The 13890-nt window shown below is 44.1% G+C and overlaps 1 long non-coding RNA gene across 2 annotated transcripts in view; it reads left to right on the top strand.

Annotated features, from left to right (window-relative positions):
- LOC125716682 (uncharacterized) overlaps positions 1–13890 on the top strand; it is a 25662-nt gene continuing 11772 nt past the window's right edge. The window contains exons 1-2 of one of the 2 annotated variants that reach the window (XR_007384377.1): positions 1–187; positions 10798–10883. This is a non-coding gene — a long non-coding RNA (uncharacterized LOC125716682). The remainder of the gene's footprint in view (positions 188–10797; positions 10884–13890) is intronic. The other variant, XR_007384376.1, reaches the window with a different exon arrangement.

The raw sequence follows: 13890 nt of genomic DNA on the forward strand, positions 1-13890 counted from the left end.
TTCAATCTGGAAACACAGACGGGAGCCAAAGTACAGCAACGGGACGGCTGAATTCAGAAGTAGCGCAATCAAAAGAGATCAGTACAAGCAGTAGAAAATTATGTTACTTTATGTCTTTCGAATGGACTTTGCCCCCCCTGCTGTCATACGGCTCGACGCATTTTAAATGCCGTTATGAGAAAGGATTGTAAGTATTTTTTTTAATCTTACTGATCACAATTACTACTGTTGAAGTTGGTGTATATGTCTGCGTGTTGCATGTGGAAATGTGACCACAGATTCATATAGACCACCGAAATTGCGCTGGCAGACATCGTTGAGTTCAGATAAAGTATTTGTTAAAATCAGTCGTAATCGAATTACTATTCATATAGTTAAATTGAATTAATTTATTCATTCATTCATTCTTTGCATATACTTTAGTAGGAGTGCCGTTCCAGAATTCTGCATTCATTCGTGTGTTTTTACTGCTGTCGCCTTTTCGCTTGCGGGTGTCTAACAGGCGCGGTTTTATGAAATAAATAAGCAGGACGAACCCACTGACCCTTCTTACAAGGGAGGGCGCTCAGCTGTCCGCGGGGTCTGCACGGCTCGGCTGCTCTAATTACCCTTACAAAAGTATAGAAAGGCATACCAGCACATATCTGTAAAGTGTATATCCTGTCCGTCTCGAAAAGGCGTGATGTTGCCATCTGGGACATGGCTTCATGTTACTTAATGGTCCATGCGGTATTGTTCTATAGACGGTATTTAAAAATAGGTCTTAATTGCGTTTTACAGATATCGGCTTTCTTTTCTCCGAGAACTATTGGCAATTTTACTAAGTGTGCACTTGTGAACGGCGAGTTTCTAAACTCAAGCATATTTGCACATAGCTTTGATTTTCCTTGAAATATGAATGAAAATGTCTACTGTGTGATCACTTTATATAGAGAAACATAAGAGGAATGCAGGTCTGGGTGTAAAAGATATCTTTCCACATGAATATTTTATTAGAATATGAACAAATACCTCAGTTTTGTGAAGTCCCAGATGTCTGTGGTTAGGATTTATAAAAATCTGCTCCCTTCTGATCAGGGGCTTAGACTGAAATGCAGAGCACAGAAACCCACTCCAGTTGAGGGTCTCTGAATTAAAGTTTTTGAAAAGACATTTTTTTTTTGTAAAACCCTCCATGCACCGCCTTTGTCTATCACTTCAGTTATCTACACCTCCCCCACCTCCGCCCACAGCAGGCAAAGACACCTGAAGGCGAGACATAATGATCAGCAAAGCCCGACTCGCTCTGCTCTGACACTGTGCTAGCCCTTGCTGTAATGAAGATGCCGGCGTGCACAGGTCCAATTCCGCCACAGGGTCCAGGTCGGATATGGAGATAGAGGGCAGCGGAAACACAAAGGCAGGTCCCTTTGTCTTTTGGGGACCGGGAGAAAATTTTGAGCAGAGTAGTGCTTCAAAACAGTTGAAAATCCAGAACAATATATAGTGTAATATTTTCATGTATGAGTATATATTATATTTACATATGGCTGCATACTACACTACTTCTACATGCACATGCATATATAAATATTATATTATCAGCAGCATATAGAATTACTAAAAAGGGAAATTGAGGTTTAATAAGTAGAGGTAGTTCATTTCTGTTCCCATCTGATCTGTTGTCCCCCCCATGCACTGCTGAGAAAGGGTATCAGGATAGTTGTGTGTCGTCTGTCTGAACCTGTATCCGGATGTTCTTGACCGACTGCATGCAGTAAAGCCAAAAATGGGACGCGATTTAAAAATCAATAGCATTTCTTGTATGCTGCGTAAGTCAAGAATAAGGTTATTAAATTTTATTAAATAACATTAAATTGTGAACTGTATTAAACAGGTAGAAATGTGCGATAGTTTTTAGCTTATTACCGTCGATGGCAAAAAAAAACATTAATTGGTTTCACTGGCTTACTTTGTAAACATTATAATAAAGTCTTTACTGAGTCTTACTGCCCTATTCTTTTGTTCATGGCGTTGTCCACTGGTTAGCTGTAGATTTACTTTCATTTTCAATTTGTGTCCTCTCAGTATTAAATCATTTTTGAATGTTCTCTCACTCCCACTCAAAAAAAAAACAACTTATACTTTAGGTAAAAGCAGCTTCCTTCCAAACACATGTATGTATATTTGTCTCAATTGTGTTTGTTTATTAGCCGAATGAGCATATGGCTTCTGATTGTTTAGATTGGACTTTTCCCTTTTGATAATGTCTTGCTTCCGGCCTCTTTAATAATTCCAGCAAATGTAAGCACTCACATTTGGGGTCTAATACGCCATGTGTACCGGAAGGGGCCTGGTGAGTGAAGTCTTTGTAGGCCCCCACGCATCAAGGCTACCCTCTGTGCCTGCCACAAAATGAGAAATGTCGGCTAATCTAAATGTTTTCGCATCGCAGGCACTTTTTAGGACGGCTCATTTATACTCCAAAACTATCAGTTGAGGAAATGCTACAAAAATATCTAATTGCCTGTTGATCAAAACCAGATGTAAAATTCCATAGCCTTTATTTTTTTTTTGTCACAATGAACTACCTTAGGGACTGAAATTAGGCCTCACGAGTTTTTTATTAAATGGACTGCTCTGCACTGACATGCTTGGTGTAAGCTTATAAAATATTCAGGTAATATGTTCGAAGCGGAGCGGTTAGGGTTTGAGATCTTAAGTCGGAGAGCTGGTGTTTATTGTATCGATCATTTAAATCTCTATTGCTCATTTTTATTGCGGCATAATTGCGGCACAGTCGATGGAAAAACGGGACTGGAAGTCAGCAGTTCGAAGTGAACATTATGGCTGCCACCCGTCCGCCATGTGTCGACGGAGGGCAGTGACAAAGGAGATAGAAAACAGGCTGTTCTAGGGTCTCACGCACTCTGAGACGCGCTACCTGAAACTGAATGGCGGAGGGGTGGGGGCCCACTGATTTTTTTTTCTTTCCCTCTGGCGGTGACTGTCGAGTGGGCCTAGCGAGAGGGGAAACTGCGGTCAAAGGCCGGCGTGGCCCAGGGTGCACGCGGGACCCGCCATGTTGTCGCGGAAACGGCTGCTCGCGGTAACGTCTTGACATTCCAGAATTCAGGAGCGAAGTCTGCACTGCTGGCCAGACGCTTGACAAAAAACGAGCAGGTCTTTGCCTTGCCGTACCAGTGTTAAGTTTCACTTTTAAAGTAGTAATTGCAGGATTATCATTTCTTCCCAGCTAAATGTTAGTCCTTAATTTCTTTTATGTACACGACCTCCTAAAAGGCCCGTTTTGAGTAAAATGTCTGCTTTAAATTTGACACTGCCTATGGGCTGAAGACTTGTTTTATATTGTTTTTGTTTTTAAATTTGTATATTTAATTATATTTTAATTATATAGTTATATATTTTGGAGTGAAAATATTAGCAAAACCATCATTTATTTAATTAAAACTTTTGAATGCAGTGGCAGGACTACAGATCATATTTTTTTGTTTTGCTGGAATAGGTAGAAATCGTACAAATCTATTTTATAACGTCAAATTTTAGATTTGCTTGTTTTTTTATTTTTATTAATGCCAACACTGACATAATGGTTAGTTCAAATACTGATCTGAAACTATGCTGCCACTGTTACAGTCCAGAGCGAAACATAAAAATTACGACCGTGCTTTCTGTTGCTGACAGGAGTACCATGAATGGGTTAAGGAAAAAAGAAAATGGAGAATTATGCTGGGTTGCTGTTGCTTTAGATTTTCGTGATTTGGGACGGAGAATGCATGTCGTGAGATGAAGCGGTACCCTTTGTTCGCACTTACTTGGGAGTGTTTAAGTCTTGTTGAGTCGAAACCCTTGAAAGGATGACCTTTGTCCCCGAGTGCCCCTCCCCTGTTCCAGGTGGCGCTCTCGCGGCGGAGGTCCGCACAATGCGCGAGCGAATCCGGATGGGACACAGCAAGGGAACGTACACAAGTGTTGTATTTTTTGATATGTTTGTCTTGAGGCGATACCACGCTGAAAGGCTCTGAAAAGAGCAGAGTGCCACGCCACATCACCTCCGGACCTGATGATTGGCTCCCCATGTGTTATTAAGATTCGCTAATAGATGCACTTATGGGCCTTAGGCGAGCGTAGTGGTTACGCGCAGTACAGTTAATGAGCCACTTCACATTAGCTCTAATTCCGCGCAGGCGGCGCAGCTTGATAACGCGAGACGTCAGTGCCTGGGCCGTTTGCACGCAATTACCCACCCCATCTTGCATTTGCATTAATTTACCCAGAAGACACTTCTGCGCTATGTGCCTCGTGCCCCGTGAGCCAATCCGAATGTTGAAAACAGACAGCGATGTCGTTTACGTCAACAGAGACAATAAATAATAAACAGATGCGCCGTGAAACTTTAGGTGCGGGGGTCAAATTGAGTGTAGCAGAGAAAATATACATAAGATATGAAAGCGCACACTGTTTGGGAGAGCAGAATTCCGGCCAGAAGCCGTCTGGGATCAAGTGCAGATTGCAGGGGTAGGTTTTCGGTTTTCGTTGGTCACAGGAAACCTGAGTCTGAGGGGAACCACATTAGATGGGGAATGGGATCAATTCTCCAGCTTTTTAGGGGGTCCTGGTGTTGCCAACCGTATTGACCTTGAAGGGCTTGAAGTTCCGTAGGCAAGACGATGTTGTTACATTCCTTGGATGGCCTTTGATTGCCACTGTCTAGGTTTTAATCAGCATATGGGCCTCAACCAGCTGCCAGTGCTGGGAGATCAAAACGGGTAAAATGTAACTATCCCAGCCTGTTAAACACACACGTTTAAATGCTTCAGTTCCTGATTTCAGATACATATACATATTATAGTTGTCAACTGTCATTTTCTTGACTTCTATCGCACTATTGCTTATAAAATCTTTTGATTCCGTAATGTTTTTTAGAATATCTATAAAACCACCCTTAAATAAATGTACGAATTCTCTTAAATATGCGTTTATCCCAAACCTCTTAAAGCAACAGCCGCATTCGTCAGCAAACCCGAAATCTTGCAGTAGTTGCATGCACTTGAGAAGGCCACTCGGACAGCTTGAGTTAATGAAGCTTGACTCTTGAAGGGTATACTGGATACTGAACTTCCTCAACTCTTTTTGGACGAGGCCAGGATTACAAAGCGAGGGGAAGAATCCATGAAATGAGTGGTGAATTCTGTAAATATATACACTAAAATATATATTAAAATCCTGTATTAAAATATACTATAGGTGGTTGAAGCTCACTCTTACTGTGTTGGCCGTACATAGAAGTAGTGTTCAGACCGTTTCGTCTCAAGTCTCCCTGCTGCTTGTTATAGTATAGCCCTCCTACTGGCTTTGAGTAATAACACATGTAGGCGCCGCGCTAAATGCGATGCTGGGCCCAGGAGCGTGTAATGTCGCCGTGGAGATGGGGGGACGCGGATTCGCAGAATGAGGCCAGAGACCGAGGAGGTGGAGGATTTTCAAGCGAAACCCCTGCTGTGTGTATAGAGAGAAGGGATGTGATGCGGAGAATTAAATCCCCATTGTCTGAACTTGGGATGATCGTTTTAATTCTGCGTTATTTCAGAGTGATTAAAAAAAAAAAAAAACAATTCACATAGGAGGTGCGCAGCTTTGGGAGAATATGGTTGTTTTAGTCAGATCAGGAGAGGAGGCGAAATTGTAGGCTACTGCCGGTCTATCAAAGAAATCAACAGTGATTTATCACTTGTGGACGAGGCTATTAAAGTCGGCAGTAATCGTGACAAACCCTTTGCCGTATAAGGACATCAGCTGTAGCGTGATTTAGGCTTTTCATTCATTTGCTCCTGTGGTTTTCCTTCCCCTTTTTTTAGGTGAACCCTATTGTGCACGTGGTGACGATCCCGAGCTTGAGAGCTGCTCATTGTAACACATGATTTATTTTTCCAGGCCCTGGATTTAACTCTGTGCGGAACGAGCGTCTCCTAAACGACAGCTCGCATCCCCAAAACAGCCATTTTGTTCCACGCCACATGACTGCGGAGGTCCCCCCCCTCCCCCTTGATGTGGGAAGCCACCGGTGACAGGGGCGGGGTCGGGAAAGGGGGGGCGGGGCCTGTGTGGAACAGCCTGTGCCTTTAAGGGATATGGAAGAAAGAGGGGGTCTCACTTCCTCGTCATAATAATTTTTTTTCCCCCTAGAGTTAAACACAGGACTAGGATTAGCTCAAACCTGCTATTTTTAAATTCAGTACTACTGTATAGTGTAATATTCTAAAAAAGGAAATAAATGCGATTGAAACAGAGGATTCTTTTTTTTTTTGGCCCAAACCGAAGTTGAAAGCTCATTTCAGACATTTTTATGTAGTTACTTAGTTTTTTTTAAGACATAGAATCTGGGGAACAGCAGCACTGTGCGTATATGCTGTTATAGGTGTTGGGGGGGGGTCTCTCTTTCATTACTGTCACATCCGCTGAGCTACATTTTGCTGTGTGATGCATTCAAAGCTTGCGCTGCATCTTCCATCCATGTGCACAGATTGCATTGCCTGACAGGTTAGTGGGGGAAAGAGGGGAATGGTGATGTGTTCATATTTTTATAAGCAGAAGGAAATGGGTGTCTTCAGTGCCAAAAGCCAGAGGACTGACTTTTAATATCCAGACGTGGTGTGTGAATTGAGCAGCGGCTAACTGGATGTACTACAGGTGTGATGACTGGCAGATTTATGGACACCGGATGCTGATATCTTTAAGTATTGATGTTAAACTTCAACATAATCAGCTGCTGTATGGATTGGTGAATTTAATGATTCCACATCGCCTCCCCCCTCCACTCTCCGCCACGAAACCCCATGTTTTTTTTTTAAAATAAAACTGTTAAAAGTTTAAAAAGATTGAAAGTGCTATTAAGACGCGCTAAGTGTTTTCGAGCCCATTTGCGGCGGCGATCTAACATAATCGAGTTTTGATTCCCATCATTCTGCTCCAGGCGCGCAATTGGAACATTAATTCTGAATTGTTCGTAATTATGGGTCACATGACTCCCGACCAGGCGGGGTGCTCCTTGGCAGCAGCGGGGGTGACACGCGTAACGTACCAGTGCATTACGGAAATCGTGATAATTAGTTCCTACGTGATGAATTGATTCGGATCAGCGGCGAGGTCTTTTCGGTTTGGCGGGGGAGGGGGCGGCTCATTTCTTCAGTACGCTCGCCATAAAACCCCGGAAACTACGCGAAAGACGAGATCCCCGGTAATCTCTGGGGGCTCGTGACCTGATTAGCGGGTAGGGAGGGGGCGGGGGCCCTGTCTGCACTTGCCCCATCACCCCACAAGCCGAGAGCCTGCGGAAATGCACTGGCTCCTTGAAATGGCTCGACCTTGACAAAACCCCCCCCCCCGCCGCTGCCCAGAGCTTGGGGGTGTCTCTTTGTCTCGGCCCGACGCTGCCCTTTTGTGCAGCCCTATAATAGCTACTCCCGCGTCCCGATACATTACACCATACCTGCCGAACAATATCCGCCGAGCGCCTTTTCTTTCACACGGAGCCGCTCCTGAGGCTACATATCGCCAACAGCAGGCGGAACTCGTCTTTGATTCTCACCGGTTTCTGTTCACGTGATTTATGTGAGAAGTGTGTCCTGGAGTAATCCAGTGCCAGTGACCCTGGCAGAGTCGGAGAATGCCAGTGAACGCTCTTACTTCGGCACCCGTTCAGTTTCTCTCTGTCGTTTCGGATTTTGTGCGTACCCCACCTGCCATCGTTTTGAAAGCGGAACTGGCAGACAGCCTCAGGGTTCCGAGGTCCTCTCGGAATGCCCCCCCCCTCCGTGTCGGTGGAGCTGGCTGTTTGGAAAGGTTGTTTATCCTCGGACCGATCCCTCTGTATTCCGGCATAGCTGAACACGGATGCGAGGGAGGGGGTACCAGTACTCTCGTTCCTTCTGTACGGTACGAAAATAAACAGAAATGCACCACTTCCTGTTTGAATTGCAAGGAAAAATGTGGAGCAGCTAATTTTGGTAGCTTTGGCGGGGGGCGGGGGGGGGGGGGGTTGGCAAGACGGGGTGAGGTCATTCTTTACTGCCACCCTTCTGCACTCTTCACGTCACATTTTTTTGCCGGGCCGCAGCTCCGTACACGGTGGCCTCCTGCCCCCCATCGTGGAGGTCTCCGGGTGGTGTGACTGCACAGACCTCGGTGTGCCGTGGAACATACTCTGACAGATTGGAGGTCTTTTGTGCTGTTTTCTTTGTGGGGGGGGGGGGGGGCAGCCATTTGTGTGGTGATGGTATAGATTAGTGATGACAACCTCTGTATTTTCAGTCAAGGCCCCCGCAACAGAAAACGTGCTTTAAATAACATGTTGTCTCACCCTCAGATTCGTCAAAAGGTGTTTTTAACATTTACTTGTAATTCTGTATATTCTTGTATGAATTTATTTTGTATTGCGATTTTAAATCACACTGGTGGCTGGGATGTATGTCGTAATATTCCTACTTCGCAAATGTATTTTTTGCGATTTCATATCCCAGTAGGCAGCACTAGGGTGGTTAAGGACATGCACCAGATGGTTTTCAGTTCACATCCCAGGAGCGAGCCTGGTCCTGTACCTTTCCATAGTGGTGTAGAAAGTTGTGCATTTAGGATGAGAATCCGGCTTTTCTTCCTTGCAGTTTGTCCTCCTTTATGCCCCACTGATTTTTAAGCATCCCATAGTTAACTTCAGACAGCTGAGTCTCAGAGAAGGTATGTTTAAAAGATTTATGCAGTTATTTTTAGCATCTGTTGAACTTAAATAACAAGGTACTGGCGTCTGAAGCACACAGAATGTAACAGTCATTCTGTAATAACAGACCAGCCTGTTGCATGTGTGATGTTATTAAGCCAATGGGTAATAATTATAGCATTGTGGATAAGTGACCAAAATATGCATTTACAAACCGACTGCTGATAAAATTAGCGGATTCTCACAGCGTAGCAGTATTGGACATTTCACAAACTGTGTTGCATATTGATGGGAATGTATTGTGCAAGTCAGAATGGCCATCCGTCAGAGATCATCCAGGCAGTGATCTGAAGAATCAGCCGGCATATCGCAAACTTAAAGGGACAGGTGATTCAGCACTCGTGTGGGTAATATTAAGCACCGAACAAAATGCATGTACTGAAACAAGCTTAGAGCTTGTGTAGCAAGCAGTGGAAATGAAACATGTCATTGGGTATTAGTTGGTGATTTAATACTTGAGAGACGAAACCTAATTAAAGCTAATGCAGTTTCTAGTTATCTGATTGTTTTCCTGTAATTTTAAAAGGATGTTCTATATCTTTTAAAAATGGTTGGTTAAGGAAGTTCCTGAGATGCTTCTCATCTGGGCTTTCTCAGACATCTCCATGTGGAGGCCACGGAGTTGAAGCCTGCGTAATTTCGTTTTCCAGATTTGGTGCCACGTGGATTCAGTCCCCCCCCCCTCCTTTTTTTTTATTATTTTGCCGCTTTGTGTTTGTAATTTTGTCTGTGGGCTGCTAGCCATTGCCTTTAGATCTATTGCTGTGGTCCGTCTAGAAGACTCCCCAGTACTGCTGACTAGGCAGAAAAGTGCAGAAATGGGAGAAGCTCAGAACGAGCCTGGGAGACCCCTCCCCCCCCCAGGCCTGCGATGACACGCAAAAACCAGAGATACACAAAAGGGCGACATAAGGCACAGTCATGATTCATTCTCTCGTTTTCCTTCTTCTCCCCCTACATTCTTTCGTTTTGAGGAGGACAGGAGGGTGTCTGAACTCGGTTTAGATATGGAGAAACGTGCACTGAGAATCACAAAGAGGAACCTTTCAGTATGCCCCCCCTGCCCGCCCCCCGGAAATTTTATTCATGCAATCTGCAATCTCGAACATGCAGAACTCGGAAGCTGGATGCCCGTTCCTTGCGTAGCTCCTTCTCATTAAAAGCACCCGTGATGTCTGTTGCCTTACCTACAGGAATTTCGATGCTTTTGAAACATTGTGCTCGAGTGAGGATGCGGCCCGCAAATGCAATAACTGCAAATGTAGTCTACAAACCCCCCCCACACACACACACTCCCCTCACCCCCTCCTTTGGTGCTGTTATCATTCTAAATTGTGCCGGATACGCTCTCTCGTGGCCAGGGGGGATATCAAGTGCCAGAGTTGTCAAACGCTGCTAAGCAGAGGAGTGATGGAAAGCTCCGGATGTTTTCCGGAACGGCTCCCTTTGTCGGAGCGATGGGTGCTAGCTGCTAAAGTCACCATCTTGAGGGTGTGGTAGGCAGACAAAAATCAGGAATACGGGAACTACTTTCACTAGTAACGGTACACAATGGAGACTGATAGCTGATTGTATTCTGTTAACAGGTTTATGAAACACGAGCTGGCATTACCGAATTAACGATATAGCTTAATCTATTGTCTTTTTAGTAATTTACTGCATGTAGCTTGTTAATCTATTTCACTTATTGCGTGGCATATCTGAATAACAGGCTACATCAGAACAGAGATGGGATATTTCTGACTAAGTAACCACTTCAGGAATATCTTGGTGCTCTCAGATATTAGATGTTTCTTTGTCTGAGATTCAAGTGAGTGTGAAAGAGGTGTTTATTGGCTAAGTTCTGTTATTTATCACAATGCCGCTATTCTGTGTATCCACTCACCTCAACCGCGCGATGATTGACGTGGCAATAACAATCGTACAGGGATACCAAAGGACGTCGCGCCAAAGCAGGAGGTTCCTCCTATAGCCATCTCACCCACAATACCTATTGTCATTCCCTTGTCTTCTTGTGTACCCAGGTTGTCAGTGGGAGGGACGGATAGCGTGGCGTATTCAGGATGCGTGAAACAATGTGTGCATTGCCTTGATCCAATATGAAAATGAGGTATGAAAATTACAACTGTATTGTTCTATGGTACAAAGTATCAATGCACTACATGTGATGGTAACCTTAATGTAAGCACATTCTATAATCACGTTTTTATTTCTATTGGCATTAAATTTTTTACTTGTCATACCCTCATTATTGTACAGTCATTTAAATGGGCTAATTTCATGTTTAATGCAGGAAAATGATCATAAACCTTTTTTCAGTTTGTTTTATTCTCTGCACTTACAAGGTAAAACCTTCGCATGCTATTTCATTTCAGCTCTTGTTCGGCGGGACACAAAAAATCTATTATTCTGCCAATTTTGATCAAAATGCTTCCAAATTATTCTAATTTCACATGCAAGTGGAAATTAGTGCTGATTTTATCCTGGTGCCATTTCGCTCTTCCGAGCCCGTATTTTATCCTTGCTAAAAGTGACAAAATAATTTCTAGTCTGTCAAGTGGTCAGACAGGCTGGAACTGGAGGGATATAAAAAATAGACGGCAATAAGGGTGTAATCATTTTTTTTTTTCATCACAGAATTCTCCATTTTTCTGGCTGTCAGAAGGGGGGGGGAGCTGGTTTATAAACACGGCACCCAGATTCCTTCGCTGGGGAATGGGTCTTGCTTGGGCCACCAAAGCTAATTGCTAGTCAGCCTCGTCTGGCTCTTCCTCCTTAGATTTAATAACTGCTCTGAAGCCACATTCATTTTACAAGCCAGCCACTCTGGCTTCCTGTTCCTCATTCACACACAGATTCTAGTTTGGTCCCTTTTTTTTCTCCCCCCTTTCTTTCTTTACCTTCTTCCACGCCGCGCTAACAGTGAATCCCTTTGATTACCGTTCCGTGCAATTTCGGGGAAGACAAAAGACCGTTTTAAGGGGGAGGGAGATGAAAAGGTTGGGCACCTTTCCATTTACAATGGGAAACTGCCTTAGTAAGCACACTGTGTGGACGGTCCCACCTCCTCTTTTTAACAAGGTCTGGCTTTTTTTTTGTTTATTGTCAACCGGTACTTTTACCGTAAGCTCATGTCGTACCTGACTGCTGCGAGGCCTTTTCTAAAGCCAGCCATCCCAAACGTCAACTCATTAAAGGGGTATCCTGACAAGGATTGGCCCCCCTTTCCTCTCCTCGTTTTTTGTCATCCACTCAACAAGCCCCCTACCATTTACCTATGTAGAGGTGGCACAGCCCTCGGGAATCATCCCCGGCAATTCCATTGCTCTGGAAATTATTTTCTGTGTCACCCTCGTGCCTTGTCAGCAAACGTGAGTTTCTTACTGGTGCCGGTTCACCCTACTGCTGAGTTGACACCTGTGCCACAGTATTGAGAAACACCTTGTGATTACGTGCCTTGATCACCCACTGAAAACAACCTCTATTAAAATACATAAATATCACACATTTTTTCAGTGGTCACTAGTTGCGTGTTTTGGCATGAGAAACACTCTAATACGCTTCAATTTGAACTCCGATTTCTGCCTACATATGGGGGGCTTCCGAGGAGATAGATGACCTGTACATGCTAAAAGTAAACCTTCCTAGGTCACACACGGCCTAACGAGACCAGTCTGTAAGATAACCTTACGCTGACTGTCTTCGTCGTACTGAATTGTGGTCGAATTTAATAGGTGTCGAGTGGGAGATAGATTTTAAGCAGGGCTGGGAAATTTATAGGATGACAAGAGGAACAGTGGTCAAGGAGACTGACTGAAGTCCCAGAGGGTCTCAGAGAGAGTTTCAAAGCATATGAATTTCCAGATTGCTATGGATAAACACATCTCCTCAGCATACGAAAATAGGCCGTCGCTCAAACTCTCCACGTAAACACTGTGCGGGGAACCTTCTGCAGGAGGGCAGAGTCCCCCCCCGGCAGGATTTCCCAAGAAATCGGGAGTCTTTAGCGCTGTCTTTGTCATTCGTCGAGGTCTGGTGGCATGTGCACGCGGAGAGTCAATATGAGCCAACATTCTCCCTCATTAAATCGGGGACTAAATTGGTACAGAAGGATCCATAATGTACCTACCGCCAACTGTATTTGCCCCCATCTGGGTTGTGCATAAAGAATATATTAGATTACTGACCCTTTCTTGTTTGACTGCCAGGAACAGCTTAGCTATATCAGTTCTGGGTCATTAGCTGCTTTGCATCCCATAAAAGGACGTTACTAATATGTAGCATGCAGGGAGGAACTAACGCCTCTTTCAGAATGTATTCTTGCCCTACTGGAGAAACTGAGCCTTTGTAAAAGAAATGCTTTAAAGAAAGGTTTTTTTTTTTCTTTTTTCACCAGACTAATTCTTAATATTTTGCTATTATAGGGAAGTTAAATCTAAAAACAGCTGACAGCCATAAGAAATTGCGGGTTCCCATTTTGGATCTTTGTAGCATGCGGATCAAAGAGCTGTATCCGTTTGCACCAGCATGGTGGAGGAAAATGTAACGTAAACCTTGTAATATAGGTGCAGAACAGATCTTATGCATTGGTTCGTGTGACATGAGGCAGAATTGTTAGGGCACATGTATCATTTGTATGGGGCAGTTTCCTGCCATAATGCATCATCTTAACCTCGTTCAAACGAGACGCGCAGTTAATTTAGTCAAGGATCAAAGGCTATGGTCTAAGTGCAGACCACCAGGCCTCGTCAAATCCCCCCCCCACCCCCACTCTGTCTGTGGCTCTTTACATAGCTTTTCCCGTCTTTGCCTTTCTGAATTACACACTTAGGGAAGACGTGTAGCCAAAACACCTCATTGGAGCAGACGTTCCTTTATTGCGACGTCTGTGTCTTTGTTGTGCAGACCCTTTCATCTTGCTGGCTACCCCTGTGCACTGTGTGATTTAGGCAGCATTTCATGTCATCACTTTGAAGTAAAATTCGCCACGTTGCCTATTTTTAGTGCATCTGATTCAGTAGATTTGCCAGGGGATGCAACAGTAAATTCTGCTCCAGCTGGTAATGGACCGGATTACCTTTTGGTAGATAAATGATGGTCATTTCATCCTTAATAGA

Source organism: Brienomyrus brachyistius, chromosome 21 (genome assembly GCF_023856365.1).
Source record: "Brienomyrus brachyistius isolate T26 chromosome 21, BBRACH_0.4, whole genome shotgun sequence".
NCBI lineage: Eukaryota > Metazoa > Chordata > Actinopteri > Osteoglossiformes > Mormyridae > Brienomyrus > Brienomyrus brachyistius.